Here is a 16,993-nt window from a genome sequence, read left to right on the forward strand (position 1 = left end):
TCTCGAGCCAGATAGGAGTCGAACCTACAATCTTCTGATCCGTAGTCAGATGCGTTATCCATTGCGCCACTGGCCCTGTTGGAGAAGCACCTCTACTTTCGCACCACTACTTTCGCACCACATCGATAAAGCAAAGGAAAAGCTGCAGCAGGAGGTTATTGCGAAACGTGCCTTTGTTGTTTTCTTACCAATCCAATCAGAAAAATAGGCAAATATTTCTGTCCAATCTCGATTTTGTGTTTCAGATGGAATAAATTTGTATCATCTGGAATTTATGTCTGAGGTTTCAATTTTTCTCACTTTTTCTGACCAGGCAAAATCATTTTTTACAGATAGTAACCATCGAAAGCAAGAGTACCACAAGTCAAACACAAAATGAAATGTTTGCCTCTTTTCTGATTGCTGCAAAGTATCCAAAACCAACTTTAAAGCTGTGTGAAGAAACCACAAAATGCCATGACCCGGATTCGAACCGGGGTTGCTGCGGCCACAACGCAGAGTACTCACCACTATACGATCATGGCAACTTTCTCGAGCCAGATAGGAGTCGAACCTACAATCTTCTGATCCGTAGTCAGATGCGTTATCCATTGCGCCACTGGCCCTGTTGGAGAAGCACCTCTACTTTCGCACCGCTACTTTCGCACCACATCGATAAAGCAAAGGAAAAGCTGCAGCAGGAGGTTATTGCGAAACGTGCCTTTGTTGTTTTCTTACCAATCCAATCAGAAAAATAGGCAAATATTTCTGTCCAATCTCGATTTTGTGTTTCAGATGGAATAAATTTGTATCATCTGGAATTTATGTCTGAGGTTTCAATTTTTCTCACTTTTTCTGACCAGGCAAAATCATTTTTTACAGATAGTAACCATCGAAAGCAAGAGTACCACAAGTCAAACACAAAATGAAATGTTTGCCTCTTTTCTGATTGCTGCAAAGTATCCAAAACCAACTTTAAAGCTGTGTGAAGAAACCACAAAATGCCATGACCCGGATTCGAACCGGGGTTGCTGCGGCCACAACGCAGAGTACTCACCACTATACGATCATGGCAACTTTCTCGAGCCAGATAGGAGTCGAACCTACAATCTTCTGATCCGTAGTCAGATGCGTTATCCATTGCGCCACTGGCCCTGTTGGAGAAGCACCTCTACTTTCGCACCACTACTTTCGCACCACATCGATAAAGCAAATTGAAAAGCTGCAGCAGGAGGTTATTGCGAAACGTGCCTTTGTTGTTTTCTTACCAATCCAATCAGAAAGATAGGCAAATATTTCTGTCCAATCTCGATTTTGTGTTTCAGATGGAATAAATTTGTATCATCTGGAATTTATGTCTGAGGTTTCAATTTTTCTCACTTTTTCTGACCAGGCAAAATCATTTTTTACAGATAGTAACCATCGAAAGCAAGAGTACCACAAGTCAAACACAAAATGAAATGTTTGCCTCTTTTCTGATTGCTGCAAAGTATCCAAAACCAACTTTAAAGCTGTGTGAAGAAACCACAAAATGCCATGACCCGGATTCGAACCGGGGTTGCTGCGGCCACAACGCAGAGTACTCACCACTATACGATCATGGCAACTTTCTCGAGCCAGATAGGAGTCGAACCTACAATCTTCTGATCCGTAGTCAGATGCGTTATCCATTGCGCCACTGGCCCTGTTGGAGAAGCACCTCTACTTTCGCACCACTACTTTCGCACCACATCGATAAAGCAAAGGAAAAGCTGCAGCAGGAGGTTATTGCGAAACGTGCCTTTGTTGTTTTCTTACCAATCCAATCAGAAAAATAGGCAAATATTTCTGTCCAATCTCGATTTTGTGTTTCAGATGGAATAAATTTGTATCATCTGGAATTTATGTCTGAGGTTTCAATTTTTCTCACTTTTTCTGACCAGGCAAAATCATTTTTTACAGATAGTAACCATCGAAAGCAAGAGTACCACAAGTCAAACACAAAATGAAATGTTTGCCTCTTTTCTGATTGCTGCAAAGTATCCAAAACCAACTTTAAAGCTGTGTGAAGAAACCACAAAATGCCATGACCCGGATTCGAACCGGGGTTGCTGCGGCCACAACGCAGAGTACTCACCACTATACGATCATGGCAACTTTCTCGAGCCAGATAGGAGTCGAACCTACAATCTTCTGATCCGTAGTCAGATGCGTTATCCATTGCGCCACTGGCCCTGTTGGAGAAGCACCTCTACTTTCGCACCACTACTTTCGCACCACATCGATAAAGCAAAGGAAAAGCTGCAGCAGGAGGTTATTGCGAAACGTGCCTTTGTTGTTTTCTTACCAATCCAATCAGAAAAATAGGCAAATATTTCTGTCCAATCTCGATTTTGTGTTTCAGATGGAATAAATTTGTATCATCTGGAATTTATGTCTGAGGTTTCAATTTTTCTCACTTTTTCTGACCAGGCAAAATCATTTTTTACAGATAGTAACCATCGAAAGCAAGAGTACCACAAGTCAAACACAAAATGAAATGTTTGCCTCTTTTCTGATTGCTGCAAAGTATCCAAAACCAACTTTAAAGCTGTGTGAAGAAACCACAAAATGCCATGACCCGGATTCGAACCGGGGTTGCTGCGGCCACAACGCAGAGTACTCACCACTATACGATCATGGCAACTTTCTCGAGCCAGATAGGAGTCGAACCTACAATCTTCTGATCCGTAGTCAGATGCGTTATCCATTGCGCCACTGGCCCTGTTGGAGAAGCACCTCTACTTTCGCACCACTACTTTCGCACCACATCGATAAAGCAAAGGAAAAGCTGCAGCAGGAGGTTATTGCGAAACGTGCCTTTGTTGTTTTCTTACCAATCCAATCAGAAAAATAGGCAAATATTTCTGTCCAATCTCGATTTTGTGTTTCAGATGGAATAAATTTGTATCATCTGGAATTTATGTCTGAGGTTTCAATTTTTCTCACTTTTTCTGACCAGGCAAAATCATTTTTTACAGATAGTAACCATCGAAAGCAAGAGTACCACAAGTCAAACACAAAATGAAATGTTTGCCTCTTTTCTGATTGCTGCAAAGTATCCAAAACCAACTTTAAAGCTGTGTGAAGAAACCACAAAATGCCATGACCCGGATTCAAACCGGGGTTGCTGCGGCCACAACGCAGAGTACTCACCACTATACGATCATGGCAACTTTCTCGAGCCAGATAGGAGTCGAACCTACAATATTCTGATCCGTAGTCAGATGCGTTATCCATTGCGCCACTGGCCCTGTTGGAGAAGCACCTCTACTTTCGCACCACATCGATAAAGCAAAGGAAAAGCTGCAGCAGGAGGTTATTGCGAAACGTGCCTTTGTTGTTTTCTTACCAATCCAATCAGAAAAATAGGCAAATATTTCTGTCCAATCTCGATTTTGTGTTTCAGATGGAATAAATTTGTATCATCTGGAATTTATGTCTGAGGTTTCAATTTTTCTCACTTTTTCTGACCAGGCAAAATCATTTTTTACAGATAGTAACCATCGAAAGCAAGAGTACCACAAGTCAAACACAAAATGAAATGTTTGCCTCTTTTCTGATTGCTGCAAAGTATCCAAAACCAACTTTAAAGCTGTGTGAAGAAACCACAAAATGCCATGACCCGGATTCGAACCGGGGTTGCTGCGGCCACAACGCAGAGTACTCACCACTATACGATCATGGCAACTTTCTCGAGCCAGATAGGAGTCGAACCTACAATCTTCTGATCCGTAGTCAGATGCGTTATCCATTGCGCCACTGGCCCTGTTGGAGAAGCACCTCTACTTTCGCACCACTACTTTCGCACCACATCGATAAAGCAAAGGAAAAGCTGCAGCAGGAGGTTATTGCGAAACGTGCCTTTGTTGTTTTCTTACCAATCCAATCAGAAAAATAGGCAAATATTTCTGTCCAATCTCGATTTTGTGTTTCAGATGGAATAAATTTGTATCATCTGGAATTTATGTCTGAGGTTTCAATTTTTCTCACTTTTTCTGACCAGGCAAAATCATTTTTTACAGATAGTAACCATCGAAAGCAAGAGTACCACAAGTCAAACACAAAATGAAATGTTTGCCTCTTTTCTGATTGCTGCAAAGTATCCAAAACCAACTTTAAAGCTGTGTGAAGAAACCACAAAATGCCATGACCCGGATTCGAACCGGGGTTGCTGCGGCCACAACGCAGAGTACTCACCACTATACGATCATGGCAACTTTCTCGAGCCAGATAGGAGTCGAACCTACAATCTTCTGATCCGTAGTCAGATGCGTTATCCATTGCGCCACTGGCCCTGTTGGAGAAGCACCTCTACTTTCGCACCACTACTTTCGCACCACATCGATAAAGCAAAGGAAAAGCTGCAGCAGGAGGTTATTGCGAAACGTGCCTTTGTTGTTTTCTTACCAATCCAATCAGAAAAATAGGCAAATATTTCTGTCCAATCTCGATTTTGTGTTTCAGATGGAATAAATTTGTATCATCTGGAATTTATGTCTGAGGTTTCAATTTTTCTCACTTTTTCTGACCAGGCAAAATCATTTTTTACAGATAGTAACCATCGAAAGCAAGAGTACCACAAGTCAAACACAAAATGAAATGTTTGCCTCTTTTCTGATTGCTGCAAAGTATCCAAAACCAACTTTAAAGCTGTGTGAAGAAACCACAAAATGCCATGACCCGGATTCGAACCGGGGTTGCTGCGGCCACAACGCAGAGTACTCACCACTATACGATCATGGCAACTTTCTCGAGCCAGATAGGAGTCGAACCTACAATCTTCTGATCCGTAGTCAGATGCGTTATCCATTGCGCCACTGGCCCTGTTGGAGAAGCACCTCTACTTTCGCACCACTACTTTCGCACCACATCGATAAAGCAAAGGAAAAGCTGCAGCAGGAGGTTATTGCGAAACGTGCCTTTGTTGTTTTCTTACCAATCCAATCAGAAAGATAGGCAAATATTTCTGTCCAATCTCGATTTTGTGTTTCAGATGGAATAAATTTGTATCATCTGGAATTTATGTCTGAGGTTTCAATTTTTCTCACTTTTTCTGACCAGGCAAAATCATTTTTTACAGATAGTAACCATCGAAAGCAAGAGTACCACAAGTCAAACACAAAATGAAATGTTTGCCTCTTTTCTGATTGCTGCAAAGTATCCAAAACCAACTTTAAAGCTGTGTGAAGAAACCACAAAATGCCATGACCCGGATTCGAACCGGGGTTGCTGCGGCCACAACGCAGAGTACTCACCACTATACGATCATGGCAACTTTCTCGAGCCAGATAGGAGTCGAACCTACAATCTTCTGATCCGTAGTCAGATGCGTTATCCATTGCGCCACTGGCCCTGTTGGAGAAGCACCTCTACTTTCGCACCACTACTTTCGCACCACATCGATAAAGCAAAGGAAAAGCTGCAGCAGGAGGTTATTGCGAAACGTGCCTTTGTTGTTTTCTTACCAATCCAATCAGAAAAATAGGCAAATATTTCTGTCCAATCTCGATTTTGTGTTTCAGATGGAATAAATTTGTATCATCTGGAATTTATGTCTGAGGTTTCAATTTTTCTCACTTTTTCTGACCAGGCAAAATCATTTTTTACAGATAGTAACCATCGAAAGCAAGAGTACCACAAGTCAAACACAAAATGAAATGTTTGCCTCTTTTCTGATTGCTGCAAAGTATCCAAAACCAACTTTAAAGCTGTGTGAAGAAACCACAAAATGCCATGACCCGGATTCGAACCGGGGTTGCTGCGGCCACAACGCAGAGTACTCACCACTATACGATCATGGCAACTTTCTCGAGCCAGATAGGAGTCGAACCTACAATCTTCTGATCCGTAGTCAGATGCGTTATCCATTGCGCCACTGGCCCTGTTGGAGAAGCACCTCTACTTTCGCACCACTACTTTCGCACCACATCGATAAAGCAAAGGAAAAGCTGCAGCAGGAGGTTATTGCGAAACGTGCCTTTGTTGTTTTCTTACCAATCCAATCAGAAAAATAGGCAAATATTTCTGTCCAATCTCGATTTTGTGTTTCAGATGGAATAAATTTGTATCATCTGGAATTTATGTCTGAGGTTTCAATTTTTCTCACTTTTTCTGACCAGGCAAAATCATTTTTTACAGATAGTAACCATCGAAAGCAAGAGTACCACAAGTCAAACACAAAATGAAATGTTTGCCTCTTTTCTGATTGCTGCAAAGTATCCAAAACCAACTTTAAAGCTGTGTGAAGAAACCACAAAATGCCATGACCCGGATTCGAACCGGGGTTGCTGCGGCCACAACGCAGAGTACTCACCACTATACGATCATGGCAACTTTCTCGAGCCAGATAGGAGTCGAACCTACAATCTTCTGATCCGTAGTCAGATGCGTTATCCATTGCGCCACTGGCCCTGTTGGAGAAGCACCTCTACTTTCGCACCACTACTTTCGCACCACATCGATAAAGCAAAGGAAAAGCTGCAGCAGGAGGTTATTGCGAAACGTGCCTTTGTTGTTTTCTTACCAATCCAATCAGAAAAATAGGCAAATATTTCTGTCCAATCTCGATTTTGTGTTTCAGATGGAATAAATTTGTATCATCTGGAATTTATGTCTGAGGTTTCAATTTTTCTCACTTTTTCTGACCAGGCAAAATCATTTTTTACAGATAGTAACCATCGAAAGCAAGAGTACCACAAGTCAAACACAAAATGAAATGTTTGCCTCTTTTCTGATTGCTGCAAAGTATCCAAAACCAACTTTAAAGCTGTGTGAAGAAACCACAAAATGCCATGACCCGGATTCAAACCGGGGTTGCTGCGGCCACAACGCAGAGTACTCACCACTATACGATCATGGCAACTTTCTCGAGCCAGATAGGAGTCGAACCTACAATCTTCTGATCCGTAGTCAGATGCGTTATCCATTGCGCCACTGGCCCTGTTGGAGAAGCACCTCTACTTTCGCACCACATCGATAAAGCAAAGGAAAAGCTGCAGCAGGAGGTTATTGCGAAACGTGCCTTTGTTGTTTTCTTACCAATCCAATCAGAAAAATAGGCAAATATTTCTGTCCAATCTCGATTTTGTGTTTCAGATGGAATAAATTTGTATCATCTGGAATTTATGTCTGAGGTTTCAATTTTTCTCACTTTTTCTGACCAGGCAAAATCATTTTTTACAGATAGTAACCATCGAAAGCAAGAGTACCACAAGTCAAACACAAAATGAAATGTTTGCCTCTTTTCTGATTGCTGCAAAGTATCCAAAACCAACTTTAAAGCTGTGTGAAGAAACCACAAAATGCCATGACCCGGATTCGAACCGGGGTTGCTGCGGCCACAACGCAGAGTACTCACCACTATACGATCATGGCAACTTTCTCGAGCCAGATAGGAGTCGAACCTACAATCTTCTGATCCGTAGTCAGATGCGTTATCCATTGCGCCACTGGCCCTGTTGGAGAAGCACCTCTACTTTCGCACCACTACTTTCGCACCACATCGATAAAGCAAAGGAAAAGCTGCAGCAGGAGGTTATTGCGAAACGTGCCTTTGTTGTTTTCTTACCAATCCAATCAGAAAAATAGGCAAATATTTCTGTCCAATCTCGATTTTGTGTTTCAGATGGAATAAATTTGTATCATCTGGAATTTATGTCTGAGGTTTCAATTTTTCTCACTTTTTCTGACCAGGCAAAATCATTTTTTACAGATAGTAACCATCGAAAGCAAGAGTACCACAAGTCAAACACAAAATGAAATGTTTGCCTCTTTTCTGATTGCTGCAAAGTATCCAAAACCAACTTTAAAGCTGTGTGAAGAAACCACAAAATGCCATGACCCGGATTCGAACCGGGGTTGCTGCGGCCACAACGCAGAGTACTCACCACTATACGATCATGGCAACTTTCTCGAGCCAGATAGGAGTCGAACCTACAATCTTCTGATCCGTAGTCAGATGCGTTATCCATTGCGCCACTGGCCCTGTTGGAGAAGCATCTCTACTTTCGCACCACTACTTTCGCACCACATCGATAAAGCAAAGGAAAAGCTGCAGCAGGAGGTTATTGCGAAACGTGCCTTTGTTGTTTTCTTACCAATCCAATCAGAAAAATAGGCAAATATTTCTGTCCAATCTCGATTTTGTGTTTCAGATGGAATAAATTTGTATCATCTGGAATTTATGTCTGAGGTTTCAATTTTTCTCACTTTTTCTGACCAGGCAAAATCATTTTTTACAGATAGTAACCATCGAAAGCAAGAGTACCACAAGTCAAACACAAAATGAAATGTTTGCCTCTTTTCTGATTGCTGCAAAGTATCCAAAACCAACTTTAAAGCTGTGTGAAGAAACCACAAAATGCCATGACCCGGATTCGAACCGGGGTTGCTGCGGCCACAACGCAGAGTACTCACCACTATACGATCATGGCAACTTTCTCGAGCCAGATAGGAGTCGAACCTACAATCTTCTGATCCGTAGTCAGATGCGTTATCCATTGCGCCACTGGCCCTGTTGGAGAAGCACCTCTACTTTCGCACCACTACTTTCGCACCACATCGATAAAGCAAAGGAAAAGCTGCAGCAGGAGGTTATTGCGAAACGTGCCTTTGTTGTTTTCTTACCAATCCAATCAGAAAAATAGGCAAATATTTCTGTCCAATCTCGATTTTGTGTTTCAGATGGAATAAATTTGTATCATCTGGAATTTATGTCTGAGGTTTCAATTTTTCTCACTTTTTCTGACCAGGCAAAATCATTTTTTACAGATAGTAACCATCGAAAGCAAGAGTACCACAAGTCAAACACAAAATGAAATGTTTGCCTCTTTTCTGATTGCTGCAAAGCATCCAAAACCAACTTTAAAGCTGTGTGAAGAAACCACAAAATGCCATGACCCGGATTCGAACCGGGGTTGCTGCGGCCACAACGCAGAGTACTCACCACTATACGATCATGGCAACTTTCTCGAGCCAGATAGGAGTCGAACCTACAATCTTCTGATCCGTAGTCAGATGCGTTATCCATTGCGCCACTGGCCCTGTTGGAGAAGCACCTCTACTTTCGCACCACTACTTTCGCACCACATCGATAAAGCAAAGGAAAAGCTGCAGCAGGAGGTTATTGCGAAACGTGCCTTTGTTGTTTTCTTACCAATCCAATCAGAAAAATAGGCAAATATTTCTGTCCAATCTCGATTTTGTGTTTCAGATGGAATAAATTTGTATCATCTGGAATTTATGTCTGAGGTTTCAATTTTTCTCACTTTTTCTGACCAGGCAAAATCATTTTTTACAGATAGTAACCATCGAAAGCAAGAGTACCACAAGTCAAACACAAAATGAAATGTTTGCCTCTTTTCTGATTGCTGCAAAGTATCCAAAACCAACTTTAAAGCTGTGTGAAGAAACCACAAAATGCCATGACCCGGATTCGAACCGGGGTTGCTGCGGCCACAACGCAGAGTACTCACCACTATACGATCATGGCAACTTTCTCGAGCCAGATAGGAGTCGAACCTACAATCTTCTGATCCGTAGTCAGATGCGTTATCCATTGCGCCACTGGCCCTGTTGGAGAAGCACCTCTACTTTCGCACCACTACTTTCGCACCACATCGATAAAGCAAAGGAAAAGCTGCAGCAGGAGGTTATTGCGAAACGTGCCTTTGTTGTTTTCTTACCAATCCAATCAGAAAAATAGGCAAATATTTCTGTCCAATCTCGATTTTGTGTTTCAGATGGAATAAATTTGTATCATCTGGAATTTATGTCTGAGGTTTCAATTTTTCTCACTTTTTCTGACCAGGCAAAATCATTTTTTACAGATAGTAACCATCGAAAGCAAGAGTACCACAAGTCAAACACAAAATGAAATGTTTGCCTCTTTTCTGATTGCTGCAAAGTATCCAAAACCAACTTTAAAGCTGTGTGAAGAAACCACAAAATGCCATGACCCGGATTCGAACCGGGGTTGCTGCGGCCACAACGCAGAGTACTCACCACTATACGATCATGGCAACTTTCTCGAGCCAGATAGGAGTCGAACCTACAATCTTCTGATCCGTAGTCAGATGCGTTATCCATTGCGCCACTGGCCCTGTTGGAGAAGCACTTCTACTTTCGCACCACTACTTTCGCACCACATCGATAAAGCAAAGGAAAAGCTGCAGCAGGAGGTTATTGCGAAACGTGCCTTTGTTGTTTTCTTACCAATCCAATCAGAAAAATAGGCAAATATTTCTGTCCAATCTCGATTTTGTGTTTCAGATGGAATAAATTTGTATCATCTGGAATTTATGTCTGAGGTTTCAATTTTTCTCACTTTTTCTGACCAGGCAAAATCATTTTTTACAGATAGTAACCATCGAAAGCAAGAGTACCACAAGTCAAACACAAAATGAAATGTTTGCCTCTTTTCTGATTGCTGCAAAGTATCCAAAACCAACTTTAAAGCTGTGTGAAGAAACCACAAAATGCCATGACCCGGATTCGAACCGGGGTTGCTGCGGCCACAACGCAGAGTACTCACCACTATACGATCATGGCAACTTTCTCGAGCCAGATAGGAGTCGAACCTACAATCTTCTGATCCGTAGTCAGATGCGTTATCCATTGCGCCACTGGCCCTGTTGGAGAAGCACCTCTACTTTCGCACCACTACTTTCGCACCACATCGATAAAGCAAAGGAAAAGCTGCAGCAGGAGGTTATTGCGAAACGTGCCTTTGTTGTTTTCTTACCAATCCAATCAGAAAAATAGGCAAATATTTCTGTCCAATCTCGATTTTGTGTTTCAGATGGAATAAATTTGTATCATCTGGAATTTATGTCTGAGGTTTCAATTTTTCTCACTTTTTCTGACCAGGCAAAATCATTTTTTACAGATAGTAACCATCGAAAGCAAGAGTACCACAAGTCACACACAAAATGAAATGTTTGCCTCTTTTCTGATTGCTGCAAAGTATCCAAAACCAACTTTAAAGCTGTGTGAAGAAACCACAAAATGCCATGACCCGGATTCGAACCGGGGTTGCTGCGGCCACAACGCAGAGTACTCACCACTATACGATCATGGCAACTTTCTCGAGCCAGATAGGAGTCGAACCTACAATCTTCTGATCCGTAGTCAGATGCGTTATCCATTGCGCCACTGGCCCTGTTGGAGAAGCACCTCTACTTTCGCACCACTACTTTCGCACCACATCGATAAAGCAAAGGAAAAGCTGCAGCAGGAGGTTATTGCGAAACGTGCCTTTGTTGTTTTCTTACCAATCCAATCAGAAAAATAGGCAAATATTTCTGTCCAATCTCGATTTTGTGTTTCAGATGGAATAAATTTGTATCATCTGGAATTTATGTCTGAGGTTTCAATTTTTCTCACTTTTTCTGACCAGGCAAAATCATTTTTTACAGATAGTAACCATCGAAAGCAAGAGTACCACAAGTCAAACACAAAATGAAATGTTTGCCTCTTTTCTGATTGCTGCAAAGTATCCAAAACCAACTTTAAAGCTGTGTGAAGAAACCACAAAATGCCATGACCCGGATTCGAACCGGGGTTGCTGCGGCCACAACGCAGAGTACTCACCACTATACGATCATGGCAACTTTCTCGAGCCAGATAGGAGTCGAACCTACAATCTTCTGATCCGTAGTCAGATGCGTTATCCATTGCGCCACTGGCCCTGTTGGAGAAGCACCTCTACTTTCGCACCACTACTTTCGCACCACATCGATAAAGCAAAGGAAAAGCTGCAGCAGGAGGTTATTGCGAAACGTGCCTTTGTTGTTTTCTTACCAATCCAATCAGAAAAATAGGCAAATATTTCTGTCCAATCTCGATTTTGTGTTTCAGATGGAATAAATTTGTATCATCTGGAATTTATGTCTGAGGTTTCAATTTTTCTCACTTTTTCTGACCAGGCAAAATCATTTTTTACAGATAGTAACCATCGAAAGCAAGAGTACCACAAGTCAAACACAAAATGAAATGTTTGCCTCTTTTCTGATTGCTGCAAAGTATCCAAAACCAACTTTAAAGCTGTGTGAAGAAACCACAAAATGCCATGACCCGGATTCGAACCGGGGTTGCTGCGGCCACAACGCAGAGTACTCACCACTATACGATCATGGCAACTTTCTCGAGCTAGATAGGAGTCGAACCTACAATCTTCTGATCCGTAGTCAGATGCGTTATCCATTGCGCCACTGGCCCTGTTGGAGAAGCACCTCTACTTTCGCACCACTACTTTCGCACCACATCGATAAAGCAAAGGAAAAGCTGCAGCAGGAGGTTATTGCGAAACGTGCCTTTGTTGTTTTCTTACCAATCCAATCAGAAAAATAGGCAAATATTTCTGTCCAATCTCGATTTTGTGTTTCAGATGGAATAAATTTGTATCATCTGGAATTTATGTCTGAGGTTTCAATTTTTCTCACTTTTTCTGACCAGGCAAAATCATTTTTTACAGATAGTAACCATCGAAAGCAAGAGTACCACAAGTCAAACACAAAATGAAATGTTTGCCTCTTTTCTGATTGCTGCAAAGTATCCAAAACCAACTTTAAAGCTGTGTGAAGAAACCACAAAATGCCATGACCCGGATTCGAACCGGGGTTGCTGCGGCCACAACGCAGAGTACTCACCACTATACGATCATGGCAACTTTCTCGAGCCAGATAGGAGTCGAACCTACAATCTTCTGATCCGTAGTCAGATGCGTTATCCATTGCGCCACTGGCCCTGTTGGAGAAGCACCTCTACTTTCGCACCACTACTTTCGCACCACATCGATAAAGCAAAGGAAAAGCTGCAGCAGGAGGTTATTGCGAAACGTGCCTTTGTTGTTTTCTTACCAATCCAATCAGAAAAATAGGCAAATATTTCTGTCCAATCTCGATTTTGTGTTTCAGATGGAATAAATTTGTATCATCTGGAATTTATGTCTGAGGTTTCAATTTTTCTCACTTTTTCTGACCAGGCAAAATCATTTTTTACAGATAGTAACCATCGAAAGCAAGAGTACCACAAGTCAAACACAAAATGAAATGTTTGCCTCTTTTCTGATTGCTGCAAAGTATCCAAAACCAACTTTAAAGCTGTGTGAAGAAACCACAAAATGCCATGACCCGGATTCGAACCGGGGTTGCTGCGGCCACAACGCAGAGTACTCACCACTATACGATCATGGCAACTTTCTCGAGCCAGATAGGAGTCGAACCTACAATCTTCTGATCCGTAGTCAGATGCGTTATACATTGCGCCACTGGCCCTGTTGGAGAAGCACCTCTACTTTCGCACCACTACTTTCGCACCACATCGATAAAGCAAAGGAAAAGCTGCAGCAGGAGGTTATTGCAAAACGTGCCTTTGTTGTTTTCTTACCAATCCAATCAGAAAAATAGGCAAATATTTCTGTCCAATCTCGATTTTGTGTTTCAGATGGAATAAATTTGTATCATCTGGAATTTATGTCTGAGGTTTCAATTTTTCTCACTTTTTCTGACCAGGCAAAATCATTTTTTACAGATAGTAACCATCGAAAGCAAGAGTACCACAAGTCAAACACAAAATGAAATGTTTGCCTCTTTTCTGATTGCTGCAAAGTATCCAAAACCAACTTTAAAGCTGTGTGAAGAAACCACAAAATGCCATGACCCGGATTCGAACCGGGGTTGCTGCGGCCACAACGCAGAGTACTCACCACTATACGATCATGGCAACTTTCTCGAGCCAGATAGGAGTCGAACCTACAATCTTCTGATCCGTAGTCAGATGCGTTATCCATTGCGCCACTGGCCCTGTTGGAGAAGCACCTCTACTTTCGCACCACTACTTTCGCACCACATCGATAAAGCAAAGGAAAAGCTGCAGCAGGAGGTTATTGCGAAACGTGCCTTTGTTGTTTTCTTACCAATCCAATCAGAAAGATAGGCAAATATTTCTGTCCAATCTCGATTTTGTGTTTCAGATGGAATAAATTTGTATCATCTGGAATTTATGTCTGAGGTTTCAATTTTTCTCACTTTTTCTGACCAGGCAAAATCATTTTTTACAGATAGTAACCATCGAAAGCAAGAGTACCACAAGTCAAACACAAAATGAAATGTTTGCCTCTTTTCTGATTGCTGCAAAGTATCCAAAACCAACTTTAAAGCTGTGTGAAGAAACCACAAAATGCCATGACCCGGATTCGAACCGGGGTTGCTGCGGCCACAACGCAGAGTACTCACCACTATACGATCATGGCAACTTTCTCGAGCCAGATAGGAGTCGAACCTACAATCTTCTGATCCGTAGTCAGATGCGTTATCCATTGCGCCACTGGCCCTGTTGGAGAAGCACCTCTACTTTCGCACCACTACTTTCGCACCACATCGATAAAGCAAAGGAAAAGCTGCAGCAGGAGGTTATTGCGAAACGTGCCTTTGTTGTTTTCTTACCAATCCAATCAGAAAAATAGGCAAATATTTCTGTCCAATCTCGATTTTGTGTTTCAGATGGAATAAATTTGTATCATCTGGAATTTATGTCTGAGGTTTCAATTTTTCTCACTTTTTCTGACCAGGCAAAATCATTTTTTACAGATAGTAACCATCGAAAGCAAGAGTACCACAAGTCAAACACAAAATGAAATGTTTGCCTCTTTTCTGATTGCTGCAAAGTATCCAAAACCAACTTTAAAGCTGTGTGAAGAAACCACAAAATGCCATGACCCGGATTCGAACCGGGGTTGCTGCGGCCACAACGCAGAGTACTCACCACTATACGATCATGGCAACTTTCTCGAGCCAGATAGGAGTCGAACCTACAATCTTCTGATCCGTAGTCAGATGCGTTATCCATTGCGCCACTGGCCCTGTTGGAGAAGCACCTCTACTTTCGCACCACTACTTTCGCACCACATCGATAAAGCAAAGGAAAAGCTGCAGCAGGAGGTTATTGCGAAACGTGCCTTTGTTGTTTTCTTACCAATCCAATCAGAAAAATAGGCAAATATTTCTGTCCAATCTCGATTTTGTGTTTCAGATGGAATAAATTTGTATCATCTGGAATTTATGTCTAAGGTTTCAATTTTTCTCACTTTTTCTGACCAGGCAAAATCATTTTTTACAGATAGTAACCATCGAAAGCAAGAGTACCACAAGTCAAACACAAAATGAAATGTTTGCCTCTTTTCTGATTGCTGCAAAGTATCCAAAACCAACTTTAAAGCTGTGTGAAGAAACCACAAAATGCCATGACCCGGATTCGAACCGGGGTTGCTGCGGCCACAACGCAGAGTACTCACCACTATACGATCATGGCAACTTTCTCGAGCCAGATAGGAGTCGAACCTACAATCTTCTGATCCGTAGTCAGATGCGTTATCCATTGCGCCACTGGCCCTGTTGGAGAAGCACCTCTACTTTCGCACCACTACTTTCGCACCACATCGATAAAGCAAAGGAAAAGCTGCAGCAGGAGGTTATTGCGAAACGTGCCTTTGTTGTTTTCTTACCAATCCAATCAGAAAAATAGGCAAATATTTCTGTCCAATCTCGATTTTGTGTTTCAGATGGAATAAATTTGTATCATCTGGAATTTATGTCTGAGGTTTCAATTTTTCTCACTTTTTCTGACCAGGCAAAATCATTTTTTACAGATAGTAACCATCGAAAGCAAGAGTACCACAAGTCAAACACAAAATGAAATGTTTGCCTCTTTTCTGATTGCTGCAAAGTATCCAAAACCAACTTTAAAGCTGTGTGAAGAAACCACAAAATGCCATGACCCGGATTCGAACCGGGGTTGCTGCGGCCACAACGCAGAGTACTCACCACTATACGATCATGGCAACTTTCTCGAGCCAGATAGGAGTCGAACCTACAATCTTCTGATCCGTAGTCAGATGCGTTATCCATTGCGCCACTGGCCCTGTTGGAGAAGCACCTCTACTTTCGCACCACTACTTTCGCACCACATCGATAAAGCAAAGGAAAAGCTGCAGCAGGAGGTTATTGCGAAACGTGCCTTTGTTGTTTTCTTACCAATCCAATCAGAAAAATAGGCAAATATTTCTGTCCAATCTCGATTTTGTGTTTCAGATGGAATAAATTTGTATCATCTGGAATTTATGTCTGAGGTTTCAATTTTTCTCACTTTTTCTGACCAGGCAAAATCATTTTTTACAGATAGTAACCATCGAAAGCAAGAGTACCACAAGTCAAACACAAAATGAAATGTTTGCCTCTTTTCTGATTGCTGCAAAGTATCCAAAACCAACTTTAAAGCTGTGTGAAGAAACCACAAAATGCCATGACCCGGATTCGAACCGGGGTTGCTGCGGCCACAACGCAGAGTACTCACCACTATACGATCATGGCAACTTTCTCGAGCCAGATAGGAGTCGAACCTACAATCTTCTGATCCGTAGTCAGATGCGTTATCCATTGCGCCACTGGCCCTGTTGGAGAAGCACCTCTACTTTCGCACCACTACTTTCGCACCACATCGATAGAGCAAAGGAAAAGCTGCAGCAGGAGGTTATTGCGAAACGTGCCTTTGTTGTTTTCTTACCAATCCAATCAGAAAAATAGGCAAATATTTCTGTCCAATCTCGATTTTGTGTTTCAGATGGAATAAATTTGTATCATCTGGAATTTATGTCTGAGGTTTCAATTTTTCTCACTTTTTCTGACCAGGCAAAATCATTTTTTACAGATAGTAACCATCGAAAGCAAGAGTACCACAAGTCAAACACAAAATGAAATGTTTGCCTCTTTTCTGATTGCTGCAAAGTATCCAAAACCAACTTTAAAGCTGTGTGAAGAAACCACAAAATGCCATGACCCGGATTCGAACCGGGGTTGCTGCGGCCACAACGCAGAGTACTCACCACTATACGATCATGGCAACTTTCTCGAGCCAGATAGGAGTCGAACCTACAATCTTCTGATCCGTAGTCAGATGCGTTATCCATTGCGCCACTGGCCCTGTTGGAGAAGCACCT

General features: G+C 42.0%; 62 non-coding genes across 62 annotated transcripts; all 62 read right to left on the reverse strand.

The window, feature by feature from the left end:
• Positions 1-3: 3 nt before the first annotated feature.
• Positions 4-76, reverse strand: TRNAR-ACG (transfer RNA arginine (anticodon ACG)). Its single transcript has one exon. It is a non-coding gene; the product is annotated as a tRNA-Arg (tRNA).
• Positions 77-452: 376 nt separating this feature from the next.
• On the reverse strand, positions 453-524 carry TRNAH-GUG (transfer RNA histidin (anticodon GUG)). Its single transcript has one exon. It is a non-coding gene; the product is annotated as a tRNA-His (tRNA).
• An 8-nt stretch (positions 525-532) lies between these two features.
• Positions 533-605, reverse strand: TRNAR-ACG (transfer RNA arginine (anticodon ACG)). Its single transcript has one exon. It is a non-coding gene; the product is annotated as a tRNA-Arg (tRNA).
• Positions 606-981: 376 nt separating this feature from the next.
• On the reverse strand, positions 982-1,053 carry TRNAH-GUG (transfer RNA histidin (anticodon GUG)). The gene has a single exon. It is a non-coding gene; the product is annotated as a tRNA-His (tRNA).
• Positions 1,054-1,061: 8 nt separating this feature from the next.
• TRNAR-ACG (transfer RNA arginine (anticodon ACG)) lies at positions 1,062-1,134 on the reverse strand. The gene has a single exon. It is a non-coding gene; the product is annotated as a tRNA-Arg (tRNA).
• A 377-nt stretch (positions 1,135-1,511) lies between these two features.
• Positions 1,512-1,583, reverse strand: TRNAH-GUG (transfer RNA histidin (anticodon GUG)). The gene has a single exon. It is a non-coding gene; the product is annotated as a tRNA-His (tRNA).
• An 8-nt stretch (positions 1,584-1,591) lies between these two features.
• TRNAR-ACG (transfer RNA arginine (anticodon ACG)) lies at positions 1,592-1,664 on the reverse strand. The gene has a single exon. It is a non-coding gene; the product is annotated as a tRNA-Arg (tRNA).
• Positions 1,665-2,040: 376 nt separating this feature from the next.
• Positions 2,041-2,112, reverse strand: TRNAH-GUG (transfer RNA histidin (anticodon GUG)). The gene has a single exon. It is a non-coding gene; the product is annotated as a tRNA-His (tRNA).
• An 8-nt stretch (positions 2,113-2,120) lies between these two features.
• On the reverse strand, positions 2,121-2,193 carry TRNAR-ACG (transfer RNA arginine (anticodon ACG)). The gene has a single exon. It is a non-coding gene; the product is annotated as a tRNA-Arg (tRNA).
• A 376-nt stretch (positions 2,194-2,569) lies between these two features.
• TRNAH-GUG (transfer RNA histidin (anticodon GUG)) lies at positions 2,570-2,641 on the reverse strand. Its single transcript has one exon. It is a non-coding gene; the product is annotated as a tRNA-His (tRNA).
• Positions 2,642-2,649: 8 nt separating this feature from the next.
• On the reverse strand, positions 2,650-2,722 carry TRNAR-ACG (transfer RNA arginine (anticodon ACG)). The gene has a single exon. It is a non-coding gene; the product is annotated as a tRNA-Arg (tRNA).
• A 456-nt stretch (positions 2,723-3,178) lies between these two features.
• On the reverse strand, positions 3,179-3,251 carry TRNAR-ACG (transfer RNA arginine (anticodon ACG)). The gene has a single exon. It is a non-coding gene; the product is annotated as a tRNA-Arg (tRNA).
• A 362-nt stretch (positions 3,252-3,613) lies between these two features.
• TRNAH-GUG (transfer RNA histidin (anticodon GUG)) lies at positions 3,614-3,685 on the reverse strand. Its single transcript has one exon. It is a non-coding gene; the product is annotated as a tRNA-His (tRNA).
• An 8-nt stretch (positions 3,686-3,693) lies between these two features.
• On the reverse strand, positions 3,694-3,766 carry TRNAR-ACG (transfer RNA arginine (anticodon ACG)). Its single transcript has one exon. It is a non-coding gene; the product is annotated as a tRNA-Arg (tRNA).
• A 376-nt stretch (positions 3,767-4,142) lies between these two features.
• TRNAH-GUG (transfer RNA histidin (anticodon GUG)) lies at positions 4,143-4,214 on the reverse strand. Its single transcript has one exon. It is a non-coding gene; the product is annotated as a tRNA-His (tRNA).
• Positions 4,215-4,222: 8 nt separating this feature from the next.
• On the reverse strand, positions 4,223-4,295 carry TRNAR-ACG (transfer RNA arginine (anticodon ACG)). The gene has a single exon. It is a non-coding gene; the product is annotated as a tRNA-Arg (tRNA).
• Positions 4,296-4,671: 376 nt separating this feature from the next.
• TRNAH-GUG (transfer RNA histidin (anticodon GUG)) lies at positions 4,672-4,743 on the reverse strand. The gene has a single exon. It is a non-coding gene; the product is annotated as a tRNA-His (tRNA).
• An 8-nt stretch (positions 4,744-4,751) lies between these two features.
• On the reverse strand, positions 4,752-4,824 carry TRNAR-ACG (transfer RNA arginine (anticodon ACG)). Its single transcript has one exon. It is a non-coding gene; the product is annotated as a tRNA-Arg (tRNA).
• A 376-nt stretch (positions 4,825-5,200) lies between these two features.
• TRNAH-GUG (transfer RNA histidin (anticodon GUG)) lies at positions 5,201-5,272 on the reverse strand. Its single transcript has one exon. It is a non-coding gene; the product is annotated as a tRNA-His (tRNA).
• Positions 5,273-5,280: 8 nt separating this feature from the next.
• TRNAR-ACG (transfer RNA arginine (anticodon ACG)) lies at positions 5,281-5,353 on the reverse strand. The gene has a single exon. It is a non-coding gene; the product is annotated as a tRNA-Arg (tRNA).
• A 376-nt stretch (positions 5,354-5,729) lies between these two features.
• On the reverse strand, positions 5,730-5,801 carry TRNAH-GUG (transfer RNA histidin (anticodon GUG)). Its single transcript has one exon. It is a non-coding gene; the product is annotated as a tRNA-His (tRNA).
• An 8-nt stretch (positions 5,802-5,809) lies between these two features.
• Positions 5,810-5,882, reverse strand: TRNAR-ACG (transfer RNA arginine (anticodon ACG)). Its single transcript has one exon. It is a non-coding gene; the product is annotated as a tRNA-Arg (tRNA).
• Positions 5,883-6,258: 376 nt separating this feature from the next.
• TRNAH-GUG (transfer RNA histidin (anticodon GUG)) lies at positions 6,259-6,330 on the reverse strand. The gene has a single exon. It is a non-coding gene; the product is annotated as a tRNA-His (tRNA).
• Positions 6,331-6,338: 8 nt separating this feature from the next.
• TRNAR-ACG (transfer RNA arginine (anticodon ACG)) lies at positions 6,339-6,411 on the reverse strand. The gene has a single exon. It is a non-coding gene; the product is annotated as a tRNA-Arg (tRNA).
• Positions 6,412-6,867: 456 nt separating this feature from the next.
• Positions 6,868-6,940, reverse strand: TRNAR-ACG (transfer RNA arginine (anticodon ACG)). Its single transcript has one exon. It is a non-coding gene; the product is annotated as a tRNA-Arg (tRNA).
• A 362-nt stretch (positions 6,941-7,302) lies between these two features.
• TRNAH-GUG (transfer RNA histidin (anticodon GUG)) lies at positions 7,303-7,374 on the reverse strand. The gene has a single exon. It is a non-coding gene; the product is annotated as a tRNA-His (tRNA).
• An 8-nt stretch (positions 7,375-7,382) lies between these two features.
• Positions 7,383-7,455, reverse strand: TRNAR-ACG (transfer RNA arginine (anticodon ACG)). Its single transcript has one exon. It is a non-coding gene; the product is annotated as a tRNA-Arg (tRNA).
• A 376-nt stretch (positions 7,456-7,831) lies between these two features.
• On the reverse strand, positions 7,832-7,903 carry TRNAH-GUG (transfer RNA histidin (anticodon GUG)). Its single transcript has one exon. It is a non-coding gene; the product is annotated as a tRNA-His (tRNA).
• Positions 7,904-7,911: 8 nt separating this feature from the next.
• On the reverse strand, positions 7,912-7,984 carry TRNAR-ACG (transfer RNA arginine (anticodon ACG)). Its single transcript has one exon. It is a non-coding gene; the product is annotated as a tRNA-Arg (tRNA).
• A 376-nt stretch (positions 7,985-8,360) lies between these two features.
• TRNAH-GUG (transfer RNA histidin (anticodon GUG)) lies at positions 8,361-8,432 on the reverse strand. The gene has a single exon. It is a non-coding gene; the product is annotated as a tRNA-His (tRNA).
• Positions 8,433-8,440: 8 nt separating this feature from the next.
• On the reverse strand, positions 8,441-8,513 carry TRNAR-ACG (transfer RNA arginine (anticodon ACG)). Its single transcript has one exon. It is a non-coding gene; the product is annotated as a tRNA-Arg (tRNA).
• A 376-nt stretch (positions 8,514-8,889) lies between these two features.
• Positions 8,890-8,961, reverse strand: TRNAH-GUG (transfer RNA histidin (anticodon GUG)). Its single transcript has one exon. It is a non-coding gene; the product is annotated as a tRNA-His (tRNA).
• An 8-nt stretch (positions 8,962-8,969) lies between these two features.
• On the reverse strand, positions 8,970-9,042 carry TRNAR-ACG (transfer RNA arginine (anticodon ACG)). The gene has a single exon. It is a non-coding gene; the product is annotated as a tRNA-Arg (tRNA).
• A 376-nt stretch (positions 9,043-9,418) lies between these two features.
• Positions 9,419-9,490, reverse strand: TRNAH-GUG (transfer RNA histidin (anticodon GUG)). Its single transcript has one exon. It is a non-coding gene; the product is annotated as a tRNA-His (tRNA).
• An 8-nt stretch (positions 9,491-9,498) lies between these two features.
• On the reverse strand, positions 9,499-9,571 carry TRNAR-ACG (transfer RNA arginine (anticodon ACG)). Its single transcript has one exon. It is a non-coding gene; the product is annotated as a tRNA-Arg (tRNA).
• A 376-nt stretch (positions 9,572-9,947) lies between these two features.
• On the reverse strand, positions 9,948-10,019 carry TRNAH-GUG (transfer RNA histidin (anticodon GUG)). Its single transcript has one exon. It is a non-coding gene; the product is annotated as a tRNA-His (tRNA).
• Positions 10,020-10,027: 8 nt separating this feature from the next.
• Positions 10,028-10,100, reverse strand: TRNAR-ACG (transfer RNA arginine (anticodon ACG)). Its single transcript has one exon. It is a non-coding gene; the product is annotated as a tRNA-Arg (tRNA).
• A 376-nt stretch (positions 10,101-10,476) lies between these two features.
• TRNAH-GUG (transfer RNA histidin (anticodon GUG)) lies at positions 10,477-10,548 on the reverse strand. The gene has a single exon. It is a non-coding gene; the product is annotated as a tRNA-His (tRNA).
• Positions 10,549-10,556: 8 nt separating this feature from the next.
• Positions 10,557-10,629, reverse strand: TRNAR-ACG (transfer RNA arginine (anticodon ACG)). The gene has a single exon. It is a non-coding gene; the product is annotated as a tRNA-Arg (tRNA).
• Positions 10,630-11,005: 376 nt separating this feature from the next.
• Positions 11,006-11,077, reverse strand: TRNAH-GUG (transfer RNA histidin (anticodon GUG)). The gene has a single exon. It is a non-coding gene; the product is annotated as a tRNA-His (tRNA).
• An 8-nt stretch (positions 11,078-11,085) lies between these two features.
• Positions 11,086-11,158, reverse strand: TRNAR-ACG (transfer RNA arginine (anticodon ACG)). The gene has a single exon. It is a non-coding gene; the product is annotated as a tRNA-Arg (tRNA).
• A 376-nt stretch (positions 11,159-11,534) lies between these two features.
• TRNAH-GUG (transfer RNA histidin (anticodon GUG)) lies at positions 11,535-11,606 on the reverse strand. The gene has a single exon. It is a non-coding gene; the product is annotated as a tRNA-His (tRNA).
• Positions 11,607-11,614: 8 nt separating this feature from the next.
• TRNAR-ACG (transfer RNA arginine (anticodon ACG)) lies at positions 11,615-11,687 on the reverse strand. The gene has a single exon. It is a non-coding gene; the product is annotated as a tRNA-Arg (tRNA).
• Positions 11,688-12,063: 376 nt separating this feature from the next.
• Positions 12,064-12,135, reverse strand: TRNAH-GUG (transfer RNA histidin (anticodon GUG)). Its single transcript has one exon. It is a non-coding gene; the product is annotated as a tRNA-His (tRNA).
• An 8-nt stretch (positions 12,136-12,143) lies between these two features.
• TRNAR-ACG (transfer RNA arginine (anticodon ACG)) lies at positions 12,144-12,216 on the reverse strand. Its single transcript has one exon. It is a non-coding gene; the product is annotated as a tRNA-Arg (tRNA).
• A 376-nt stretch (positions 12,217-12,592) lies between these two features.
• TRNAH-GUG (transfer RNA histidin (anticodon GUG)) lies at positions 12,593-12,664 on the reverse strand. Its single transcript has one exon. It is a non-coding gene; the product is annotated as a tRNA-His (tRNA).
• An 8-nt stretch (positions 12,665-12,672) lies between these two features.
• On the reverse strand, positions 12,673-12,745 carry TRNAR-ACG (transfer RNA arginine (anticodon ACG)). The gene has a single exon. It is a non-coding gene; the product is annotated as a tRNA-Arg (tRNA).
• A 376-nt stretch (positions 12,746-13,121) lies between these two features.
• Positions 13,122-13,193, reverse strand: TRNAH-GUG (transfer RNA histidin (anticodon GUG)). The gene has a single exon. It is a non-coding gene; the product is annotated as a tRNA-His (tRNA).
• Positions 13,194-13,650: 457 nt separating this feature from the next.
• TRNAH-GUG (transfer RNA histidin (anticodon GUG)) lies at positions 13,651-13,722 on the reverse strand. Its single transcript has one exon. It is a non-coding gene; the product is annotated as a tRNA-His (tRNA).
• An 8-nt stretch (positions 13,723-13,730) lies between these two features.
• On the reverse strand, positions 13,731-13,803 carry TRNAR-ACG (transfer RNA arginine (anticodon ACG)). The gene has a single exon. It is a non-coding gene; the product is annotated as a tRNA-Arg (tRNA).
• Positions 13,804-14,179: 376 nt separating this feature from the next.
• Positions 14,180-14,251, reverse strand: TRNAH-GUG (transfer RNA histidin (anticodon GUG)). Its single transcript has one exon. It is a non-coding gene; the product is annotated as a tRNA-His (tRNA).
• Positions 14,252-14,259: 8 nt separating this feature from the next.
• Positions 14,260-14,332, reverse strand: TRNAR-ACG (transfer RNA arginine (anticodon ACG)). The gene has a single exon. It is a non-coding gene; the product is annotated as a tRNA-Arg (tRNA).
• Positions 14,333-14,708: 376 nt separating this feature from the next.
• Positions 14,709-14,780, reverse strand: TRNAH-GUG (transfer RNA histidin (anticodon GUG)). The gene has a single exon. It is a non-coding gene; the product is annotated as a tRNA-His (tRNA).
• Positions 14,781-14,788: 8 nt separating this feature from the next.
• On the reverse strand, positions 14,789-14,861 carry TRNAR-ACG (transfer RNA arginine (anticodon ACG)). The gene has a single exon. It is a non-coding gene; the product is annotated as a tRNA-Arg (tRNA).
• A 376-nt stretch (positions 14,862-15,237) lies between these two features.
• TRNAH-GUG (transfer RNA histidin (anticodon GUG)) lies at positions 15,238-15,309 on the reverse strand. The gene has a single exon. It is a non-coding gene; the product is annotated as a tRNA-His (tRNA).
• An 8-nt stretch (positions 15,310-15,317) lies between these two features.
• Positions 15,318-15,390, reverse strand: TRNAR-ACG (transfer RNA arginine (anticodon ACG)). The gene has a single exon. It is a non-coding gene; the product is annotated as a tRNA-Arg (tRNA).
• Positions 15,391-15,766: 376 nt separating this feature from the next.
• TRNAH-GUG (transfer RNA histidin (anticodon GUG)) lies at positions 15,767-15,838 on the reverse strand. The gene has a single exon. It is a non-coding gene; the product is annotated as a tRNA-His (tRNA).
• An 8-nt stretch (positions 15,839-15,846) lies between these two features.
• On the reverse strand, positions 15,847-15,919 carry TRNAR-ACG (transfer RNA arginine (anticodon ACG)). The gene has a single exon. It is a non-coding gene; the product is annotated as a tRNA-Arg (tRNA).
• Positions 15,920-16,295: 376 nt separating this feature from the next.
• On the reverse strand, positions 16,296-16,367 carry TRNAH-GUG (transfer RNA histidin (anticodon GUG)). Its single transcript has one exon. It is a non-coding gene; the product is annotated as a tRNA-His (tRNA).
• An 8-nt stretch (positions 16,368-16,375) lies between these two features.
• Positions 16,376-16,448, reverse strand: TRNAR-ACG (transfer RNA arginine (anticodon ACG)). The gene has a single exon. It is a non-coding gene; the product is annotated as a tRNA-Arg (tRNA).
• Positions 16,449-16,824: 376 nt separating this feature from the next.
• On the reverse strand, positions 16,825-16,896 carry TRNAH-GUG (transfer RNA histidin (anticodon GUG)). The gene has a single exon. It is a non-coding gene; the product is annotated as a tRNA-His (tRNA).
• An 8-nt stretch (positions 16,897-16,904) lies between these two features.
• On the reverse strand, positions 16,905-16,977 carry TRNAR-ACG (transfer RNA arginine (anticodon ACG)). Its single transcript has one exon. It is a non-coding gene; the product is annotated as a tRNA-Arg (tRNA).
• Between the last annotated feature and the right edge of the window lie 16 nt (positions 16,978-16,993).

Source organism: Anomaloglossus baeobatrachus, chromosome 4 (genome assembly GCF_048569485.1).
Source record: "Anomaloglossus baeobatrachus isolate aAnoBae1 chromosome 4, aAnoBae1.hap1, whole genome shotgun sequence".
Classification (NCBI taxonomy): Eukaryota; Metazoa; Chordata; class Amphibia; order Anura; family Aromobatidae; genus Anomaloglossus; species Anomaloglossus baeobatrachus.